We start from the raw sequence: 24,071 nt of genomic DNA on the forward strand, positions 1-24,071 counted from the left end.
GGCACCCTATAAAGTTCTTTTTAAATTAAAAAAATTATTTTATAAACTTGACTACCCAGTGTTCTCCTACAAATGGACTTTGAGAGTTTGCTTCTAGCAGTGGAATGCAGCTACTCTTACACTCTGAGGGAAGAATGATCTTCCTCTACTGGGAAGGCCTCTTCCTGTTTGACTGAATGCTCAGCTTTGGGAGGGAAGCACATGAAATGGTGTCTACACAAACAGAACAAACCTTTTAGAACTTCTTTAAAAAGGAAGAGAGTTTTATTCAAGCCCAAGTTAGGACAGCTGCCCAGGATATATAGTCTTCACAAAGAAGAGAGGGCTCTATAAGGGAACATTTGGTATAGGGTTATATACATTTTTTACATTGAAAGTTACAAATTATTAGACAATATTTCAGAAATATAAATTATAGAGCTTAAGTTTCTAGTGTATGCAGGGCTTTATGACTTAAATCTTATGGAAACCAGGGAAGTTTCTTACTTTTTCTTATCTTTTTGTTCAGAATGCTCCTTTTTGGTCATTTTCTTTAATGAAGCGGATGTATAATATGTGTTCAGGGCAGAAATGGAGCCCATGCTTTGAGGTTTTGTTGAGTGATTTTTACCTTGGTAAATGTTAAAGTATAGCTTCCCTAGGAACCTAGGAGCAGAGCCCACAAACATTAAAAGTTGAAAATCAGTGGTGAGAGAAAAGGGAACATTTGCCTAGCCAGACAGGTCATCCATATCAACCCCGATAATCAGTGAGGTAAAGGATGTCACAGTCAGATAGCCCTTACATCTCTTATGTAAAGTTCTTAGCATAGCTCCTGACAGGTAAATTGTCAATATAGGCTAGTTATTATGTAACCTAGAACTTTGAAGTCCTAGTGGCTTTCTTTTTCCTTTCATTTTCCTTTTTCTTTCCTTCTTTCTTTTTTTTTTTCAATATAGTCTCCTTTGCTCCATTTACAACATTCCCAACACAATGCTCTTGTTAAAATTCAAGACTCCTTCATTGGCATTTCCTGAGCCAGTTGTTGAACCTGAGTCTCTTTCCATCTGCTTCTAGCTTCTATAACTGAGTTTCTGTTTTATTTTGGTCTGCTTTCTAAATTCTTCATCCAACAACCTGTCTAATACCCCCAGCAACACCTGCATCCCTGAATTAATCTTGCCAGGCCCTTCCCAATTTCTGGAGTCCTGCCCCTGTTACTTTGTGTTCCACTTGGTAAGTGGAATTCTGTAACTGGTCCAAGCACTGTTCTGTAATAAAATATGCAAGCTCAGGATGCTATTAATGAAGCTAATGCAAAAACCCAGGGATTCTACCTCCCAGCTGCTGTCTGAATCAGTGGTTAAAACAATCTAAAATATCCAAATCTAATTTTCCTACTCACATGCTTATATATCACAAACAAGTATTTTAGAATGATGTGGGTTTTAGATATTCTCCATCAACAGAATATTAGACAACAGGAACATACATATTTATTGTATAAAGAAGATTCTTTAAGTTATTCTATCATCTCCTAACTATACCATTATATATTTTGTACTTCATTTTTGTCACATAAAACTAAATTTATAAAAACTAAAAATTTATAAAAAACAAAACTAAGGCACCTCTAGGAAAAAAAAATGTCAAAATACTTTCTCCATTAATCACCTAGCTCTGACATCAGCAGGTGATTTCTCAGTTCCACTGGCTTTAAGTGAGCTTGAGGAGTGAGTTGTCACAAAAGACTCCTCGGGTTGCTTCCATATCTTGGCAAATATATTCCATATCTTGTAAATATCGCTGCAGTAAACATAGAGGTGCATATATCATTTTGAGTTAATGTTTTCATTTTCTTTGGGTGGATACCCAGTGGTGGTATTACTGGAGTATATGGCATTTCCATTTTTAATTTTCTGAGGAACCGGCATACTGTTTTCCACGTTGGTTGTGTGCATTTATTCCCACCAACAGTGAATAAGGGTTCCCTTTTCTCCACATCCTCACCAAAACTTATTACTTCTTGTCTTTTTTATTCTAGCCATTCTAACTGGTATGAGGTGATATCTCATTGTGGTTTTGATTTGCATTTCACTGATGATCGGTGCTATTGAGCACATTTTCATGTGTCTTTTGGCCATCTGTATGTCTTCTTTGGAAAAAGGTCTATTTAGGTCTCAGCCTATTTTTTAATCAGATTGATCATTTTTTTATGTTGAGTTGTATAAGTTATTTGTATATTTTGGATATTAACCCCTTATAGATATGTCATTTGCAAAAATCTTCTCTCATTCAGTAGGTTGCCTTTTCATTTTGTTGATGGTTTTCTTTGCTGTGCAAAAGCTTTTTATTTTGGCATAGTCCCAATAGTTTATATTTGCCTTTGTTTCTCTTGCATAAGACATATCCATAAATATGTTGCTAAGGGTAATGTCCAAGAGATTACTGTCTATGTTTTCTTTTAGGAGTTTTATGATTTCGTGTCTCTCATTTAGGTCTTTAATCCATTTAGAGTTTATTTTTGTATATGGTGTAAGAAAGTGGTCTAGTTTCATTCTTTTGCATGTTAATTGTACTTTATTTAAAAAACTATACCAAAAAGAAGAAAAGACATAAATGATAGATAGCAGGAAGTAAACAAAATGTATTATGGGCTGGTAGTGCTGAGAAATAACAAGTTGGTATTATAACAACAGGGGGAAAAAAGTCTCCTCAGTATGTGCTGTTAAGTCTTCTCAAACCAAAGCCAGATCTCAATTGATGATCTAAACAGTTTGGGGGAACTTCATAATGTAGGAATATAATCTTTACACTGTGGGGACTAAATTGTTAAATAGTAAAATCTCAGGCAGTTTTCAAGAAGGAATATTTTATCCACTAGCATTGCAACCAGGGCAATAGGCAGTATTTTAGAATTGGACACAAAAAGAAATGAGCTAAGACACAGACATAGACGTGGAGGGTTAGCACAGTAGTGGATTGTGGAGGGAGAAAATCAGTGAAAACCAATGGCAAAAGCCAAATGTATTCAGATGTTGTAATGTGAGAACAGCTCCCAGATGAGCATTCAAGAAGTAAAAAGTCTAACGATTTTTCAGAACAGATTGAGGAAGTTCAGTCAAAGGTCAATTTTGTCCCATGAATTGTTCACTGTTCTAATTCTCAGAGGCTGTGGGACAATATCAGAAGGATACAGAGGCAGCAAAACTAGGGTCACAGCATTAAGACAGTTGAGATTAAAGAAGAGGGATGGTGAGACGGAGGTTTAGGCTTTACAAATTCACAGTGAAGAACTTACAGTTTTTAAGGATCACTCATAATATACAAATAATATTTCTCAGTTCTTAATAGCTTGAGAATGGTTTTGAATCTAGAGACACATTTTCTTTCAGTTCTTTTCCTCTTTTATCTAAGAAGGTATGTGGATAAGGAGGGAGTTAATGATATTTGGATCAGGATTTCTTAGAATTTTAACCAAGAACTAGAGTTGAAATAATTTTGAAGTTTGAAATTTACCTGTGACAGCCATGACTGTGGATCATTCAAATCTTCCATCAGGAGAGAATCTGCTGTGAGAATTGTTGCTGACAGATGACACCTGCCACAATTTTAGGATCCAACAGAACGTTTTTGATAAAGCTACCCTAACCTTAACTGCTCCCAACCCATGACTGCACACGGTAAGGAGGCTAGAGATGGGCAGTCCCTGCCCAGAGCAGGTCTCCCCTGATGAGAGGCTTTGTTTTGGGGGCTCTCGATAAACCTGGCCAAGACTTTGTCTCCATCCATGGTCCTCCCTCTTTTCCTTCTCTTTTCCAGGGCCAGACTGCATTGTCATCCAAAGGCTCTGCTTGAATGCTCCTGCTTCTTTCCTCATTACTGTCAGAAATGTTTCCCCCAATAAATCTCCTGAACTTTAAATCTGTCTTAACATCTTACCTTTTGGGAGACCCAAACTGACACATTAACTCATTTATAAAAATACTGAAAACAGATCTGAGGAACCGTGTTTAATAAACGGATATGTCTGTGCTCCACATCCGAAACCTTCGAGGTCATGGCACCTCTATCTACGAGGAGGCAGGAAGAAACCACATTGATCCAGAGAGGTCTCAAAAACTTCCTTGGTCTTTTCTTAGAAAAAAGGAGACACAATAACTCACATCCATATAAGTAGATGTATCTAGGACCCTCTTGTAACAGCCTGGATTATCTACAGAGTGATTCCAATTAATTTGGAACAAGTCAGTGATGATTGATTGCATTTTTAATCTTCTCTCTTTTTTCTTTATATCTACTGGTTAAACACAGGTGTTAGAATATTATTTTTGCTTTATTTGTCTATAAGTAAATTAGTGATTGTTTTAGATATCTTCACAAACATCTTCATATTAATTTCCTTTTTATAAGGCCAATTCCTTTTGTTCTTTTAGTGGTGAAAATTCTTTATGTTCAAAAATTCACTTAAATATTGTGTCAGAAAATTTGGCAAGGAAAGGCACTCTACTTCCTACATGCAATTAAAAGTATGTTATACCCCAAAGTCTGAAACTACAAATAGTAAATCCTAGTAGTAAACATTATAATTTCTTGATACTTCAGTAAACAACAAGTCAGACATTATCAAAAAGAGCTTACACAGTAAATGAACAAACATATTAACAGCATTAATTGTGATGATTAATATATATTATAGTTAGTAGAGTGGGCCTGGATGCTTATCTAACCATTTGGAGGGGATATAAAAAAGTCTTAGTTTTAAGGAGGATATATTTGGAATTGAGATGGCATCTTAGAACCAAAGACAAATACCAGGTAATACACTATGAACATACCCCAGTATTGCACCATATCAGGTAACTAATGTCATGTTCTGGGAGATTCCAATTACCTTTAGACCCATTATTACTGCTACTCTTAATGCTTCATCAGGAATACATTTTTTTCGCTTCAAGTTTATTTTCAATTTTGTTACTGTATTCTTCAGTTCCCTTTATTGAGCACCAACCAGGTATGAAGTCTTGTGGATATCAACAACAACTAAATGAATAAGATATAGTTTCTGACCTCTGAGATCTAATATTATGATTTTTAAATATATCATAGAGTATACGTCCCCTGTGAAAAAGCAAATAGTTCTACAACTACAGACAAAGGAGATGTGTTATTGCCTCTTTAACCAAAGTGACAGTATAATGTATTATTTAGATTGAGACACTTTTGAGAATGAAAGGAAGAGCCATTAATTATTATTCTGGGTCAAAGGGCATTCACTGGGACTGACCAGATAATTCAGGATATTTAATCATCCATCTGAAACCAAATTTTCTGGAATGCATCTTTTTCTCCAAAGTATCATATGTACTCTGCTCAGTATCCCCAGTTCTTAAGGTTGGCAGATTCACCTCAAACTAAGATAGGAGAAGATCAGGCCTAGATATTGGTGCTTAAGTAGTATCCTCCTGAAAGTATGGGGAGAAGTTAAACTCATCTGTCTTGTTAGTATCACTTCTATGAAGTGTCTAACATATGTGACTGACACATGTTGGACATGTGATTTGTTATTTTGTCACATCAGTGATTTCATTACATGAGTGATTAGTTATTTTATTCCTATTCTATATTATTTTATTAGATACATATTCAGTGGTGAGACACCAAAAGGTAACCTACCAGCAATTTCAATATGGTTAAAATTTATTTACTTATTATTTTCATTCTCAAAGAATAGAGATAATAAATCTTTGGGCTGATCTACACTTGTCGCCAATTGAGAGATCCAATGTGATCAATTTCCCCTCAGAGACCTAAGTAACAGCATGAATAAAAAAGCACCTTTTATGACAATTTCAACCCTCACCAAAATGCCTCTCACTTGAATTCCACCAGACTTTACAGTATTCTTTTGTACCTTTTAAAACTTATCTTCATGTGTTTCTTCCCAATTTAAATACAAGCTCACTTAGGTCAGTAATAGGACTCAGGGCTCACATAAAATCTTTCCTCTCTAAATAGTATTTTTGCTCCACATGTGGACATTTAATCCTTTCCTTGACTATAAATAGTCAAAGTTTGTAACTTACCATATCTGTTCATAAATTGAAGCTTTGGTCTGAGTTGCATCATTCATATTATTTCTCAGAACTAAGTCCACATAAAGTCAATTTTTACATTCAGATGAGCAAGAAGGGTTTCTTTCCACATGTTGAATAGTTACTTTACTGCTGTGGTTCTATGCCTTAATTACAACTGAATGTGTAAGATGAATATTATCTTAAGTTCCCTAATAGCAACCATGATAGCACAAACACTGGGTGAACTGTGGCAGCCCTGGAAGTGTACACTTGGCTCTCTTTTCAAAAAACAATTTATTATTCAACTGCAATGTAGTTAGCTGACAGCTTGTAGCCGTGAGTGCATTTAGGATCCACCTCAGCTTCTGGGTTACAGCCATGTATTTCTGGGGCAGCTCCCAGACAGTGCGGTAGTGTATCTTGGATCTTTCTGTCTACATTGAAATTCTTCTAATAGGCAATCTCTTTTCTGGAGGCCCCCAGTTGAGTTGGCTAAGACTTTGTGAGATCCGTATTACTCCTGCCCAACCCTGCTTTCTCCCTTCTGTTATCTTTCACAGGCATTAATCTCCAATAAATCTCTCCACTCTCAACTTCATCTCAGCACGTGTTTTCTAATAGCCCCAACTAAAACACAAACTATCTGTGTCTTATGTCTGGTGCCATCAGTTCTTGATAAATTATTTCAGTGTCTACTATGTAATCGTTTTTCAATAAGCATGCTCTTGGATTATTTATCCCTAAGCTTTTTTGGACCATAATCCTCACAGGGAGTTTTATGAAGGCTATAGGCCATGTGTCTTAGAAAGCCCTCACATAAAAATGAAAATTGATATGCATTGTTAGGGGTTCATGGCGTCATGTTTTAAAGTTGGCCAGTGGGCCTCATGCAATAAGAATGGTTCTCTAGGGTACCTGGGTGGCTCAGTCTTAAGCATCCGCCTTCATCTCAGGTCATGATCTCAGGGTCCTGGGATAGAGCCCTGCATCAGTCTCCCTGCTCAGCAGTGAGTCTATTTCTCCCTCTTCCTCTAGCATTCTACCTGTTTGAGCTTGCTCTCTCATTCTCTCTCTCTCAAATATAAATAAATAATCTTAAAAAATATCAGTCTCTAAAAGGAAACTTCAGATTTTATGTGGTTTGGAATACAGAGGAGTTGAGGGCTTCTCACTTGGTAACCATGCCTTTAGAGTTTAAATTGCCTGGTTTGTTAAGTATCTGTTCAATATCCTATTTGTTGGTCAGAAATTTTCAGTGGCTCCATATTGTGCACATATAGGAAAAATTATTTTTTCTTGTCAGCCATAATTTACTTTATATAAGGCCAGCCAGTGTTTCTTGCCTGTCACACCCTTTATGTTACTCTTCTTCAGTCATGCCAGACTCCTCACAAGTCCCTTTCCATACTTGGAATTCCCCAACTTCTAAATCTTTTCTCATACTAATACCTATTCATGGACTTCAGTTTATACCACCTCCTCCCATTTCTATCTATCAATTCCTATTAATTTTTTTAGAAGAATTTCTTTTCTTTTTTTAAGATTTTATTTATTTATTTGAAAGAGAGAACAAGCAGGAGGCAGGGGCAGAGGAAGAGTGAGGAGCAGACTTCCCGCCAAGCCGGGAGCCTGATGCGGGGCTTGATCCCAGGACCCTGAGATCATGGCCTGAGCTGAAGGCAGATGCTTATCTGACTGAGCCACCCAGGTGCCTGTCCTATTAATTTTTTTTTTAAGATCAAATGCAATCCATCCTTCTTCCTATGGCTTTCCTAGAATTTACACATCAATCTGATATTCTCCCAATTTATTCAGTTTTTGTATATTAAAAAAGAAAAAAGTGGAAGGCATCTCACCCAGTGTTCATCTTCACAAATAGGTTATATTGAATTTCTTTTGCCAGTATTTACTATTTCCCTATCCCCCAGAAAAAGGAGAAGGTCAAGAACACAGAATTGGAGTACATTAGCTGCTTAGGATTGCAAACAAATGACATACCTCTACTTCTTCTATTACTTTTTTTCCTGCTAGTGTTTTCTCAGTAATTTTGGCTATGAAATGGTCTTTTTTAACAACAAGCCAAGGAAAAGTAAGAAGAATTGCACACTAGGCACCTCATGGAAAAATAATTTTATTATATAGGGAGACATTACCATACATAAAGGCATATATGTTGTTACATTTTGCTTCACTGTTTTTCATTTTGCCTACGAGGAAGTAATCTTACTGAAGAAAGGATTCCAGAAAATCACTTTAAGTTTTTATAACATAACGAAAGAAGTTTCAGAAAGAAGTAGAGGTATGCCCATAACCCCGTTTCATAATAAATTCATGTACAAGATAGTGTAAAACTAGGTCCATTTTATTGACTATTCCATGTCAAGAGGAAACTGTGTAATTGATATTTGGGGCTCAATGAGAATGAACTTATCATATCCTCTCCTAAGTACAGTTTTATTAAGATATTAAAAGAAGAAAAAGTGAAGGTTCTGGATAGGGAAAGAATGGGCAAGCAGAAAGAATGGAGAGAAGAAGAGTGGGAAGGAGGAAAAGAAAGAAAATAAGGGATAAAAGGAAATTCTAGCTGTGAAAATAGGTGGAAGAAAATGAGAGCAGAGTGAGAAGAATGCAAATATTGATGACTATACATTTTTCCTAATTAATGTAGATATTCTTATATTCTAAATCCAAAAGAGCTGAAAATTTCATCAAGTTCCACTCAGGCAATAGAGGACCAAGAAAAACTTTCACATCAAGAGCAATCAAAAAAGCTTAATAAGAAAAAGAACATGTTTAAAATCACTAGAGAGTTTCTAAGGTGGTAGGAATGCACAGGATAAAGATCTCAAAGAATAGAGAAGTCAGGTGACTTAATCTTGGAATTTGGGCTCTTTTCTTTCTGGGTAACTGGCAATTATGTAAGCAAAAGTGGTGGTTGAAAAGCTGAAATGCTGAATTAACTTTCAATAATCCCAGGACTAGAGAGCTAAATTGTAGTTAAAGAGAGACCCTGGTAAACACCTCAAGCTTTTAGTTAGACCCAAATGTGCTGTCTTCCAGGACTTATGGTAAAACAAAATAAATAACCCAGGAAAGAATGAGCACATCTCTGTAAAATCTTAACTCTTGGAAAGTATAGGTGATCTGCCCTAGAAAAACTGCCTGCCAGAAGTAACATTTAATTCTCAATGGAAAATAAACTCATGTAGTATTTTGCTTACAGTTTTTAAAAGAAAATGTCCAACATTTAATCAACAATAACCAGGCCTAGCAAAAGAAAATAAGTAACCAACTGCAAAAGAAATAATATAATACAAGCAGACCAAGAGTGTGGAACATTCTTAAAACATTAAATGTATACCTACCATAGGACTCTACCATTCCACTCCTATAGATGAATTTGCATTTTCTAGAATTTTATGTGAATGGAATTCTATACTATGTACTCTTTTTCATTTGACTACTTTTACTCAGTATTAATTATTTTGAGACTCTTTTATACCACTAAGTGTGTGTAATCCATTTCTTTTATTGATGAGTTTAATGTTTCACATGTTTTTATACATTTGTGCATGTATTAATGTACCACAATTGTTTATACATTAAACTGCTAAGAGGCATTTGATGGTTTCCAGGTTTTATCTATTATAAATAAAGCTGCTATGAATATCTGTGGAAAAATATTCATAGAGTATAAACTTTCATTCTCTTGGATAAATAGTTAGGAGTGGCATGGCTAGATCATCAGGATATCTATTCTCTCCACTTTTAGTCAACATAGTATTGGAAGTCCTAGCTACCATAATAAGGCAAGAAAAGGAAATTAAAGCATACATATCAGAAAGAAAGAAATTGAACTGTTCTTAATTGCAATGACATGATGGTCTATATAGAAAAATCCCAAAGAATCTACAAAAAACTCCTAGAAAAAATAAGTTCAGAAGTTTGTAGTATACCAAATCATCATAGAAAACTTGTGTTTCAGGGCACCTGGGTGGCTCAGTCATTAAGCATCTGCTTTCAGCTCAGGTCATGATCCCAGGGTTCTGGGATTGAGCCCGGAGTCGAGCTCCCTGCTCAGCAAGAAGCATGCTTCCTCTCACCCTCCCCCTGCTTGTGTTCCCTCTCTCGCTGTTTCTCTCTGTCAAATAAATAAATCTTTAGAAAAAAGAAAGAAAATAAAAGAAAACTTGTGTTTCTACATACTAGTAATAAACACTGGAAACCAAAATTAAAAATAAAGTATGATTTACCAAAAAAATAAAATCCAAGAAATCTAAGAAGATGTAAGCTGAAAACTTCAAAAGGCCTTATTATGGTGGCTAGGATTTCCAGTATTATTTTGACTACAAGTGAAGTTCTCTGTCTCTAGTTTCTGGCAGGTTTTTTTTTTTTTTAAGATTTTATTTATTTATTTGAGAGAGAGAGAGAGTATGAGCAGGGGGAGGAGCAGAGGGAGAGAGAGAAGCAGACTCCCGCTGAGCAGGGAGCCCAATGTGGGGCTCAATCCCAGGACTCTAGGATCATGACCTGAGCTGAAGGCAATGCCTAACGGACTGAACCACCCAGGCACCCCAGTTTCTGACAGTTTTTATCAGGAGTGGATATAGAATTTAGCCAAATGCTTTCTTCTGTATCAATTGACAGGACCATGTGATTTTTTTTGTCTTTATTGTGTTAATGGGATGCTGTGCAATTGATTGATTTTTAACAAATGATCTAATCTTTAATCACTAAATATATATATATATATATTTAAAGATTTTATTTATTCATTTGAGAGAGAGAGACCAAGAGAGAGAGCACAGAGGGAGGAGAAGTAGACTCCCCGCTGAGTAGGAAACCCAGTATAGGGCTCTATCCCAGGACCCAGAGATCATGATCTGAGCCAAAGGCAGATGTTTAACCATCTGAGCCACCCTTGTGTCCCTATTTGTTAATATTTTGTTGAAGAGTTTTTATCTATGTTTACAAGTGATCTTGTTCTATAGTGGCTTTTGTTTGTTGTAGTGTCATTGACTGGTTTAATGACTAGTGTAATACGGGCCTCATAAAATGATTTCAGAAGTATGAGAAGTGTTTCTTCTGCTAGTTTCTACAAAAGATTATTTAGAATTAGTGTTAATCCTTTTTTAAACATTTAGTAGAATTCTTTGAAATCATCTGGGCCTAGAGATCTTTTTCAGGAGTTTTTGTTTTTGTTTTTTGTTTTGTTTTACTAATGAATTAAATGTTTTAATAGTTACAAGGACATTTAAATTATGTATTTCATATTGACTGAGCTAGTTTATGCATTTACCGGAATTGGTTTATTTCATCCACATTGTCTAATTTATCCTTAGAGAGTTGTTCATAATATTCCCTTATTATCCTTTTGATGTCTGAAGTGTCTATGGTAATATTTTGTATTACATTTTTGATATTAGTTATTTATGTCTTCTTGCTCTCTCTTTTTTTCTTTGTCAGTTATGCTAGTTTTCCAATTTTATCTATTCTTTCAAATAAGCAGCTTTTTGTTTCATTGATTTCATATATTATTTTTCAATTTCATTAAATTCTACATTTATTTCATTTCATATTTTTTCCTTGATTTGAGTTTTTATTACTCTTTTCCTAATTTCTTTTTTTAAATTTTATTATGTTATGTTAATCACCATACATTACATCATTAGTTTTTGATATAGTTAGAGCTTAGATAATTAATTTAAGACCTATTTTTTCTACTGTAGGCATTTGGTACTACAGACTTTTTTCTCAGTACTGCTTTAAGTGTGTCCCACAAATTTTTATATATTTCCATTTGTATTGACTTCAGTGTAATTGTTTTACGTTGCTGTAGACTTCCACTTTCATCAGTGGATTATTTAAAAGTATATTGTTTACTTTCCAGATGTTGGAGATTTCTGGTAGATCTTTCTGTTTTTATTTAATCTGACAATTTCTGCCTTTTAATGGGAATGTTTAGATAATTATATTTAATATGATTATTATTTTTTAAAGATTTTATTTATTTATTTGACAGAGAGAGGGAACACAGCAGGGGCAGTGGGAGAGGGAGAAGCAGGCTTCCCGTGGAGCAGGGAACCCAAGGTAGGGCTCAATCCCAGGACCCTGGGATCATGACCTGAGCTGAAGGCAGACGCTTAAAGACTGAGCCACCCAGGTGCCCCTAATATGATTATTGATATGCTCAGGTTTAAATCTGTCATTGTTCTAATTTTTTTCCATTTATCCCATCTGTCTTTTCCTTCTTTTTTCCTATTTCCTTTCCTTCTTTTGATTGAACACTTCTATTATCCTAATTTTCTTTATAGGATTACTAGGTATAATTCTTTATTATTTTAGCAGTTGCTCTAAGGTTTAGAATATACATCTTTAACTTATAGGTATAGTAACTTATTATACTTTCCTCCTGGTCTTTGTGCTATTGTTTTCATACAGTTGTGTGTGTGTATATATATATATATATATCTTATAAACTACACAGCAAATTATTATTATTATTTTAAAAGAGATTTTAAATGTAAGAAAAATATCTCACGTTTTTACTCATGTAGTTACTATCTCTCATGTTCATCATTTCTTCTGCAATATCTAGAATGCCATTAATTGCAACCAGTGGATTTTTACCTTTGATTTTACAATTTTCATATCCAGAAATTCAAATTTTTATATTTTTATATTGTCCATGTCTCTATTAATTTTTAACACATAAAATGTAGTTGTAGTAATTGTTCTAATTTCCTTTTCTACTAATTGTAACATCTCTATTAGTTCTGGTATGGTTTCAGTTGATCAATTTGTCTACCATGTTGGGTCATATTTTTCTGCTTTTTTGTGTATTTTAAATTTTTTTATTGGATGCTAGATATGAATTTTATCTTGTAGGTATGGATTTTTTTGTATTTCTATAAATGTACTTAGGTTTTGATTTAAGATACAATTAAGTTATTTGGAATCCATTTGATCTTTTCAGGTTTCTTTTTAAAGTTTTGTTAAGTGAGAACAGAGCAGCATTTAATCTAGCATTAATTATTCCCCATTACTGAGGCAAGTTTCTTCTGAGCATTCTACCCAATGATCCATTGATTGTGATGTTTTCCAGCCTGGCTTACAGGAACAGGAAATATTCCTATCTTTCTGACTTCTGATTAATGTTTCCTCTAATCAGTTGGCCTGGATCTTTCCTTAGCTTCTTACTATTTCTTTATATGTATGCACTGATCAGTACTTAAATGAGTTACTTTGTCCTACCCAGGGTCTCAGTTTAAAAGTCCCCTGAGAGAAGTTCCATAGTCTGTGAACTCTCTCAAGATAGTAATCTGTGGCAATTGAAAAACTCACCCTATTTGTTTTGCATACCTTAGGAATCATTCTCTTTAATGACCCGGTGTCTAGTGTCTTGGTAATTATTTTTTCATATTTAGATTTTTTTTTGTTACATGCAATAGAGTAATCTTGTCCCTGCTGTTTCATCTTGAAAAGAAATCAGAGTCCTTTGCATTAATTATTCTTACCCATACCTCATACCATATAAAGAAATCAATGTTTTTTGTTGATTTTTAAAAAAATTTTCACTTTGTATTGTCTATATTAATTAGTATACTTATTTTTTAAAAGATTGAGACACTCTGTGGACATAGAAAAAGAAGCTATGAAATCCACGTCAGTGTAGAACTTCTAATATAATAGAGAAGACATAGAGAATAACAAAAGTGGTATGACCCGTTTTCTGACTTATTTAACAAATATGAATAAAATACCTTTAAAAGAAGTGCTTTGGAATAACATAAACTAGATAAATAAGGTCACTGTTTTCTAGAAACAGCTTATTTAAAAAAATAACAGCTATATGAAAGACTTTTTAGGTGAGGGGTAAGCAAAATGTTAGCTTTCAAAGAAAAGAAATGCCATTATAGTTGAATTGATCAAGGAAATAGACATTTAATAGAAGAGGTGGGTAGATAAGAAGCCATGAGCAAAAACGTGTCTGAGGAGGAATTAAGGTGATTTTGGGTCAGAAATGGATGTAATATCATATCAAAGATTTTGGACTAGAAATTATGCAAATAAATGTGTAAATAAATGGATCGATCAGAAGCACATATACAAAAATTAAAGGGTTTTATCTCAAATGTAATGGTTGGAGTTTTACAAGCTTAATCCAGTTGAGCTTCAGTGGGAAGCTGATTTGATGTAGGATTGATAAAAAGAGGAGATTTTGACAGAGAACAACAGAAAGGGCATTCGGGAAATGAGAGTTAGAATTCACAAATGATGATGTGGAATTACAAAACCAAAAATAGTTACAGAGTTTGGACGCCTGGGTGGCTCAGTCGTTAAGCGTCTGCCTTTGGCTCAGGTCACAATCCCAGAGTCCTGGAATCGAGTCCCACATCGGGCTCCCTGTTCGGCAGGAAGCCTGCTTCTCCCTCTTTCACTCTCCCTGCTTATGTTCCTGCTCTCGTGCTCTCTCTCTCTCTGTCAAATAAATAAATAAATAAAATCTTTAAAAAAAATAGTTACAGAGTTTGGAAATAGCAAAAAAAAATATATCTAATTAAAGCAGAGACACAAGGTAAAAATACACATGAGATTAATCAATCAAGAACTATTAATTGAATGACAGCTACATATTTAGCACTTGGCAAGGTGTGCTCTGGGATATAAATGCGTCCTCATCAATTTTATTCAAGAATTATTGATGCTTATGATGTGCAAGATAGAACTTGTTCAAAGAGCTTAAATCAAGACCAGTAAAGAGGGGTATAAATAATTCAGAGACAGAAGCATTTTAAAGTAATATCAGCTAGGTCCAACTGAGAAGTGGGAATAAATGGTGCTGGGGGTACTTAGAGAGTGGTGCTGGGGGCATTTTGCTTAATATTTCCAAGCTTCAGTAATTTCTGTTTATCAACTATAAAAATGAGTAAAAATGACTTTATCATTCTCCTAAATGTTGATAATAATAATATTAACGCTATCTATACCCTATTTTGCTTGAGGGTTAAATGAAATGACTGGTATAAAGCTTTTGTGAGTGCAGTGTTTCGAACACACATCACTGCCATAGTTTTATTCCCTTGGCACCAAGTGGAATGGTATTTTAGGTTGTATTTTCTCCCAAAATAGAAAAGCCAAACAGAAACATATACCTGCTCAGCTATAGAGGAATTGTTCTCTTAATTATGGTATAATCACTCAATGTAGTAATATAATTTTTACATTATAATTATAATTAAATTATATTATTCTATAATTATGCAGCCATTAAAAATCACATATCTACTGGCTATATAACAACATGGGCAAAAGCCCAAAATGTGGAGCCAGAACAAAAAGTGGAGTACAACAGGGTTCTTTAACCCATATCAATGTTTTTATGATCTAACAGTAAAAGTTAGTAAACTACAAAGTAAAATAACATTAACCGTGATTCTATTCAGGTGATAACTTTGTGGGTAATTTTTTTATTCTTAAATATTATTTTTATTTTCCAAATTATATTATTCAATAAATCTGCATTACTTTTAACATAAAAAAAGAATACAGTAAGTATCATTATTTTAAATGAATACTACTTGCCCACACCATGCAGCTTGAGAAAAGCATCAGAAATATAATTCTGTGTTGTTTCAGCCATCTTCACTGCTAAACTTACACATCACTTTCACTCTTCATTCACAGGTAGTCACTTAGTCCTAGTACATACTTTAAAATGCATCTGCAGGTGTAATTGAGCAAAAAAGACAATATATGTTCATTTAAGCAAACAATACAATGTACTCAAGAAGTATGCAAAGTATCCAAAAATCTACTAATGGCATTGTATCACAATAGGCTTGGAAGCTGTGTAAACTCACTTCTCTGATCTACCCTTTAAACTAATTAATTAGAATTCTTGCTGACATATGTTCATATCGAGGACCACATGTTCACTGTTAATATTCTCACAATAGCTAGTCACAAAGAGTTTCTCACCTGTCTCTCCAGGTTAGGCCACAAGAGAAAGAAAGTTGAATTCCACAGTTTCCAGGTGTGTGTGAGGCAAAGCTAAAATTAACCACTCAAATACAAGATTATTAGGAAAATTTAGAAAGTAGCAATCTATAAAAGAGAGATGAATTAAAGATGCATTTATTAAAGACATGGTTTTTGAAATTGTTCTTGTTCAAAAATATCCATATTGTATTTGAACACTGTCTAAGTGAATGAAAAGATCTGCATTTTTCTGTTAGGTAAAAAGAGAGAAATCATTTGAGTTCTTTCTTCTTTACACCTATCCATCAGTGTTTAATGAGCAAATGTCATGTAGCAAGAACAGTTTAAGTACTATTAGTTCTATTAATGTATTTGTAAACTAAGTGTTCATATTTCTCATTAACCTTTTAGTTTCTCTCATTATATAATAAAGTCTTCTAATATCCCAGTATTTGTTTCATAACCGTGTTTCAGGAAGAAACTATAGTATATTATTCACAAATATTTCCTAAAATTATAGAACTCTATCTATTTACAAAGTTCTTCCCAGAGAGAGGAATTCCTCATATCTCCTGTTCTCATTGATGTTATGAGTGACACATTGAAAAAAAAAAAAGCCCCAATTAAATGAGTTTTGTAAATACGGGGCTAAAAATTGGCTAAATTGTTTCTGGTTTTTGTTTTTTTGTTGTTCATGCCTATCAGAACTTTAATTAGTTAACATTCATCTTGAATATCTAAGAGGAAATTATAGTAAGCAGGTTTTCTCATATATATTTGACCACTTTGCTGCAAATCCCTCACCTTATTTTATAGTTTAATCGATATTATTGATATATTATAAGGTGCATCCACTTGAGTTTTGCCAAATGTACACAACTATGCACCACCATAATCAAGTTATAGAACATTTCTTACTTACAAAAATATTCTCTGGTGCCCCTTTCAGGTCAAATGACTCCAGCCATCCATGAATACCTTGGGCAACTCCTGTTTTGTTTTTTTGTCATATAGATTAGTTTTACTTTTTTTGTGGTTAAATAGAAACAGAACTATACATTGTGTACTCTTGTGTGTAGTTTTGTTCCCCCAGCATGTTTTTGGGATTCATCCATACTTACCTTTATTAACAATTCCTTCCTTTTTATTACTAAGTGGTAATTTATTACATAGATATACCACAGTTTGCTAGCCTGTCACCTGCTGATGGGCATTTAAGCTGTTTTGAGGTTATAACTTTTATGAATGAAGGTACCATGTACATTTGGGTATTAAGACATTATGTGGAAACATATTTTTTTTCCTGAATAGACACCTAGAAGTGAAATTTCTGGGTCTTGTGGTGAATTTATGTTCATGTTTATATTTTTTGGCACTTTAATACTTGACATGATGTGATTGTTTATGTATACTCTGGGTTCTGTTACATTGTTCTGAAAAATATTGATGGTTGCTTTAGCAGGCAGTTAATTTGATTAGACACAAATTTAAAAATCTCATGCCTCTGGTGTATGACAGCTAAAATCTCAATTCTTTAAGACTAATTTCCAAAGAGTTTTGTTTTGCCTTCTACAACTGTGATTCATAGATGAACTAGAAATTTGGGCTGGGTTTAAACACAGAAATAGGAGTAACTATTCTCTTGCTTTCTTATTTCTGATGTTTCCTTTACATACTTCTGCAGCCAGTCTACTTCCTCTGGTTCTTCCAGGCAGAACTGGTATTTCTGTGAGATATCTAGCTGTCTGACACTGAAGACTTTGAGATTATCTCTGTCCTTGGGATAAAGTTATAGAGAAGGGAAACTTATTCCATGCTTGTCACTTGTTCTAAGCTTTGACTCCCTCCTTAAAACTGCCTTTTCCCTTCAGTTTCCATGCTCTTAAGGTGCTTCTGGAATTTTAAAATATTTGTGGGAATATTGGCTTACTAAAATGTCATACTTTCATACCTACAGGGAGGATTTTTAAAATGCAACTTCTTTAAGGCTTCATATAAGGCTATATTGATTTTCTTTTTCCTCTTGAAAATTCACTTTTGATAGTTTCTGGTTTTTTAAGGACTTTTTCTATTTTATCTAAATTTATTATCAAAATGTTGTTGAAAACACTTCCCTTTTATCCATTTAATATTTATAGCAGTGGTTTTCAACTGGGAGTGACTTTGCCCCCCAGGAGACATTTGGCAATGTTTGGAAACATTTGTGATGGTCAGGACTTGGGTTGCTACTGGCATCTAGTAAATAGAGGGCAGAGATGCTGCTAAACACCTTAAAATGCACAAAAACAGCATTGCCGCAACAGATAATTTTCTGGTACAAAATACCAATAGAGCCAAAGTTAATAGGATCTGATGTGATATTCCCTCTTTGATTCCCAATATGATTAGATTGTTATTTTATTTGTTTATGATCAATCTAGCTAAAATTCATCAACTGTATTGCTCATTTGAATGAACAAGTTTTGGTTTCATTGAATTCTATTGTCATTTGCTTTCTAGTTCATTGAATTCCATCCTTATTGTTTTCTCTTCCACTTACTTCAAGTTAAATTTGCCCTTCTTTTTCTACCTTTTATGGTAGAAGCTTACATAATTAATTTTAGATCTTTCCTTTTCTAATATTAACCTTTAAAACCACATATTTCCCTGTAAGCCCTGGTGTAGCTGCATCTCACATATTTTTTCATTCAATTCAAAATATTTTCTGATTTCTCTTGTGATAATTGTTTTGGCCAACAGATCATGAAGAAGAATGCTATTTAATTTCCAAATATTTGGGGAATTTCTAAAATATTTTGTTGGTTGAGTTCTAGCATAGTCTATTCAGAGAACCTACTATATATGATTTCTATGCTATCAGAGATATACTCTATGATTTCAGTCTTTATAAACTTATTGAAAATAATATGAAAATAATAATTCTCTTGGGCGTGTGAAGTGTTCTATAAAATGTCAATTAGGTCAAATAATTGATAGGTTTGCTCCACTTTTTTATATTCTTATTTTCTTTCTTTTATAACTTACTAAGGGAGTAGAGTTGAAACCCCAACTATAATTGGAGACTTGTCTATCTCTATTTTTTTAAAGATTTTATTTATTTATTTCAGAGAGAGAGAGAATGAGAGATAGAGAGCACGAGAGGGAAGAGGGTCAGAGGGTGAAGCAGACTCCCCATGGAGCAGGGAGCCCGATGCGGGACTTGATCCCGGGACTCCAGGATCATGACCTGAGCTGAAGGCAGTCGCTTAACCAACTGAGCCACCCAGGCGCCCTTGTCTATCTCTATTTTTAATTCTGTTAGTTTTTTGCATGTATTTGAAGCTCTGTAATTGTTTCTTAAACATTTAGAATTGTTGTCTTCTTGTTGAATTGACCCTTATCATTGCTAGATTGTCCTTTTATCCCTGGTAATATTTCTTTTTCTGAAATCTGCTTTGTCAGATATCAATATAACCTCTGCATCTTTCTCTTTTTCCATTCTTTTACCTTAAACTTAGTTTTATCTTCATATTTACAATGACTTGTCTGTAGACAGATTAAAGTTCTATTTTACTTTTGTATTCATTGTGAGAATCTCTTCCTTATATTTGTACCATTTATGTTTAAGGCAGTTATCGGTGTTGTTGGTTTTTAGAGATCAAAGTTTTTAATTGTTTTTAAATCACCATAACACCCTTTTGTTTTTGTCATCTGACCTTTGTTCTTTTATCCTCCTTATCCTGATATCTTTTGGAGTAATTGTGTATTTTTTTAAGATTACAATTTAATCATCACTATTAGTTTATTTGGTATATATTCTAATTAATGGTTACTCTGTGGTTTACATTATGCATCTTTAACTTATCAAAGTCTACCTTTAAATAATATACCACTTCACATACATAAAACTTTATAATAATATACTTCCATTCCTCCCAGTTAGTAATCAGTTATTTACTTGTTGGTAGTGGAAAAGCAAGTCTCATAGAGGTTACATCCTTATGGATTGAAGCAGATTTTGTTTCTCTTTTTTATGCCTCCTTATTCACAAACACCAATTAATTTTACAATGCTACCTAACTTTTCTTTTAATGCTTTAGCCCTTATTCTATTGTTTCAGAGAGTGCCATCTTATACTCTCCAAACCAAGTGAATTTATAAGCTCTCATTTCAAGAAGTTACCATTAATATATTTCCAGATATCTGCAAGTTTTATATAATAAGATCCACTAAATATAATATTTATATATATAGCAAGGTGATTTGTGGAGATTTTAATATTCTGTAACCTTTGTATTTGCATGTTATTCTAGAAATCACATGTTCTACTGGCATTGAGAATTTGGAGGTATAACTTCATATCCCCAAAGGGATATAAGCATATACACCTTGCATATATTCTACTTTAGTTGATGATTCCTAAATTTACTAGAAGGAAGCCCTCACCTGTTTCAATTCTGTTAACCTGCCATAGCATTCATCTACATTAAGGAAAGAGCACAGGTTTTTAAAACTAGGAAAAACATCCTATTTATTGAATGTTGTTTACTTCAAACTGAAGAAAGAGTTTTGGTTTAAAACTATGTAAAATTGGACAGTGCATGATGATAATGACAGAAGTTCTCAGTAGGCTAAATAATGACTGCTTCATTTAGCAGTTTTGTTGGCCACATAGACCTACTGAGAACTCCTGACGATACCATCATTCAGTGTCAAATATACACATTTTGCTACATCCCATTCAGTGGGTTCTCAGCTACATTCTTAAAATTACTGTGCAAAAAGAAATTCAGGACAGGAATCTTTGAATCTGCTACCATCACAGGAGCTTTGATTTTGTTTACTTCCAGTACAGTGGCCAACTGTAGAAAGACTGTTAATAATTGGAGCTAATAGCAAAAATCTTATTTCTATGCCAACACTAAATATAATTAAATCAATTTTATAAAATATTTGAAAGATATATAACAAAGAGCCATATACAGAATATGTAAAGAATTTATAGGAACCTGGGGTGCCTCGGTGGTGCAGTTGGTTAAACGACTGACTTGGTTTTGGCTCACGTCCTGATCTCAGGAGGGTCGTGAGATTGAGCCCTGGGTCAGGCTCTGTGCTCAGTCGAAAGTCTGCTTGTGATTCTCTCTCTCGCTGCCCCTTCCATTCGTATTCTCTCTCTCTCAAATAAATAAATAAATCTTTTTTAAAAAAGGATTTATAGAAATCAAAAAAATGTAAAAAAACCCAGAAATTGAACAAAGGATAAAAACAGAAATTTTGCAATAAAAAACATAAATGATGTAAATTTATCATGGTGATCAAAGAAATGCGAATTAAAATAGTAAGCAATATCAGTTTTCCCTCAGTAGATCAATAAACTTTTAAAAAAGAAACTGTATTATCAAATACATGGGAAATGGTTATCTTCATCCATTGTGCTTTAGAAAATAGTTTGTTATGGCTTTTTTTAAGGGCAATTTGGCATTATAAAGCCAAGTGAAAAATTGAATTCTGTGTTCCCTGGATAGTTTGTCCAAAGGGAAAAAAATGTCAGGTGCAAATGAGGTGACACAAACTATAAGGAAGATTTTAAATGAAGACTGACCAACATCTTGTTTAGTTAAAAGGGGAAAATAATCAAAAATCAAACTTAGAGCATCAAAGATTTCAGTTATTGAATGATTTATAGATACAAACAGTATCCAACAATTGCACTTCTGGCCCAGTTCTGGAAAACTACCACCTGGGCTTATATACCCTGACCCCATCTCTTTTTACCAGATTGGCCTTGCTCGTACTACTTATCATGTCTGAACTGCAGTCTTTTTATCTATAAAATGGACTACCTTACTCTTATGGTTATTGTAAAGACTAAATGAGACAAAATGGTTAACATAGAGCTTGACACATAATGAGCATTAAATATATGTTAATTATCATCATTATTGTTAATATCCTATAGTAATATTCATTCTGTGCATAAAGTTATATGTGTAAAGATGCCTCTTGAATCATTGCTTATTATTTGAAAAATGTTAACAAACTAAGTGACCATGAATAGGTCAATAGGTAAATAAATGACCATACATCTGTGAAATGTTTCTTAAAATACCACGCAGTCATTTTTTTAAAAAGTGAGTTTTTAAGTGAAAACATGAAGTCGCAAAACAAAATATGTGGTATAAAGAGGATGTTTATATGAAAAAATGTTTGTATTCATACATAACTTATATGTAGTGCATAAAGAATCATCAGGAAGGGTATGCCTCAAACTGTAAATACTAGTTAGCTGTAGACAAAGGAGGAATGAAATGGTGGTTTAATATCAGGCTTTATACCCTTCAACACAATGAAAATCCATTCATATATCATTTGTGTAATTAAGAAACAAAATAAGCCGAACATTCCTGAGCACTCCTACTGCTCTCTCCTCTTGGTTTTCTGATGCTCAGATTGCTTTTGCTTGGGTCATAAACCTCAGCTCGTGTTCTGTGCCTCACCCTTGTTTGATAGTTATGTTTATAGTGACTTACCCAGTTCTGACCCCTTCCTCAGTACAAGCTCTGAATGTAATTCTGGGCAAGGGCCTCATGAAATAACTTAGCTAACAGTGACCAACTTGTTCTAGTTTGCCTGGAATTTACTTGGTTTTAGCACAGAAAGATTGTCATCCTATACCAGACCTTACCCTGGTATCTGTATCTCCAATAGCTTCACGTCAAAGATGATAGTAATCATATATTTTCAGAAAGGCATTTTAAAAAATTAAATATATCTTCTTTGGATACCATCTCGATTTCTTCTTTGCCCACTATTTTATAAAACATATATATATATATATATATATATATATAATGATATAGTCTGCATCAGTTTGCAGCACAGCAAAATTTGTATGTCTAACTTTCCTATAGGATTTCACAAGTTTATCAGAGATTTGGAAAGTGAGTGCCCTGGAAGATACATATATAAAATTGCTGCTTACTGTGTGTGTCTATGCGTGGATTGGAGCTAGAATGACCCCATGGACCAGTGGTAATAATAGAAAGAAAGAAGAAAAATGTCCTGCCAAGTAGAAATAATACATTTTGCAAAAGTAGCTTTTAGTAAATACCCACTTCTTCCCAATTTCCTTACCTGTAAAATACTTTGACATGAATTTGGTCCCCAGAAAGCCAAAAATCTACAATTATGTTCTTTGGCTGCTTCTTTGAAAGGTGAAATGCCAGGTGCAAATGAGATGACAAGAGAAAGCACAAGTTTTTCAAACATTCTGTTTAGTTAGGAGAAATGTATTGTTCTTTTTCAAGGTTTCAGTTACATTTATTCTTTCAATAAATTCTCCATCTCCATCTGTGTTTACTGTTTTCTTGGCTTGTGCTAGATACTAAAGATAAAACAAGAACTATGATTAACATGGTTCCTGACCTTAACATACCTTAGGTCTAGTGGAGGGGACAGGCTTTTATAAGCAGTTATAATATGCTGTGGAAAGTGTGCTGATATGCCAAAATACAGAGTGTGTTGGAGCTTATAGGACGGGCACCAAATTCAGACTCTACCAGACCTGTCTTTAGAAGCAAAATAGAATATTTGGGATGGAAGGGATTTTAATGAACATATTAGTCTGAGTTACCCAGAAAAACAGAACCACACATGTTCTCTCTCTCTTACACACACACACACACACACACACACACACATGCTTATACAATTATGGAGTCCAAGATCTGCAATTGGCAAGCTGAAGACCCTGGAGAGCTGATAGTATAGTTCTAATCTGAGTCCCAGGTCTGAGAACCAGGAGACTCAATGGTATAACTTCTAGTTCGAGTCCAAAGACAGTAGTAGACCAACATCTTAGTTCAAAGACAGGCAGAGAGAGGAATTTCTCTTACTCAACCTTTTTTTTTTTTTAAAAGATTTTATTTATTTATTTGACAGAGAGAGAGACACAGCGAGAGAGGGAACACAAGCAGGGGGAGGGTCAGAGGGAGAAGCAGGCTTCCCGCGGAGCAGGGAGCCCAATGCGGGGCTCGATCCCAGGGTCCTGGGATC

At 34.2% G+C, this 24,071-nt stretch overlaps 1 long non-coding RNA gene across 1 annotated transcript in view; it reads left to right on the forward strand.

Annotated features, from left to right (window-relative positions):
- Window positions 1-3,188: 3,188 nt before the first annotated feature.
- The window catches only part of LOC141373509 (uncharacterized), a 29,257-nt gene continuing 8,374 nt past the window's right edge, over window positions 3,189-24,071 (forward strand). Inside the window, exons 1-2 of the long non-coding RNA XR_012379574.1 lie at window positions 3,189-3,399; window positions 3,541-3,662. This is a non-coding gene — a long non-coding RNA (uncharacterized lncRNA). The remainder of the gene's footprint in view (window positions 3,400-3,540; window positions 3,663-24,071) is intronic.

Source organism: Callorhinus ursinus, unplaced genomic scaffold (genome assembly GCF_003265705.2).
Source record: "Callorhinus ursinus isolate GAN/ISIS: 27379988/994484 unplaced genomic scaffold, GSC_fseal_2.0 scaffold10, whole genome shotgun sequence".
NCBI lineage: Eukaryota > Metazoa > Chordata > Mammalia > Carnivora > Otariidae > Callorhinus > Callorhinus ursinus.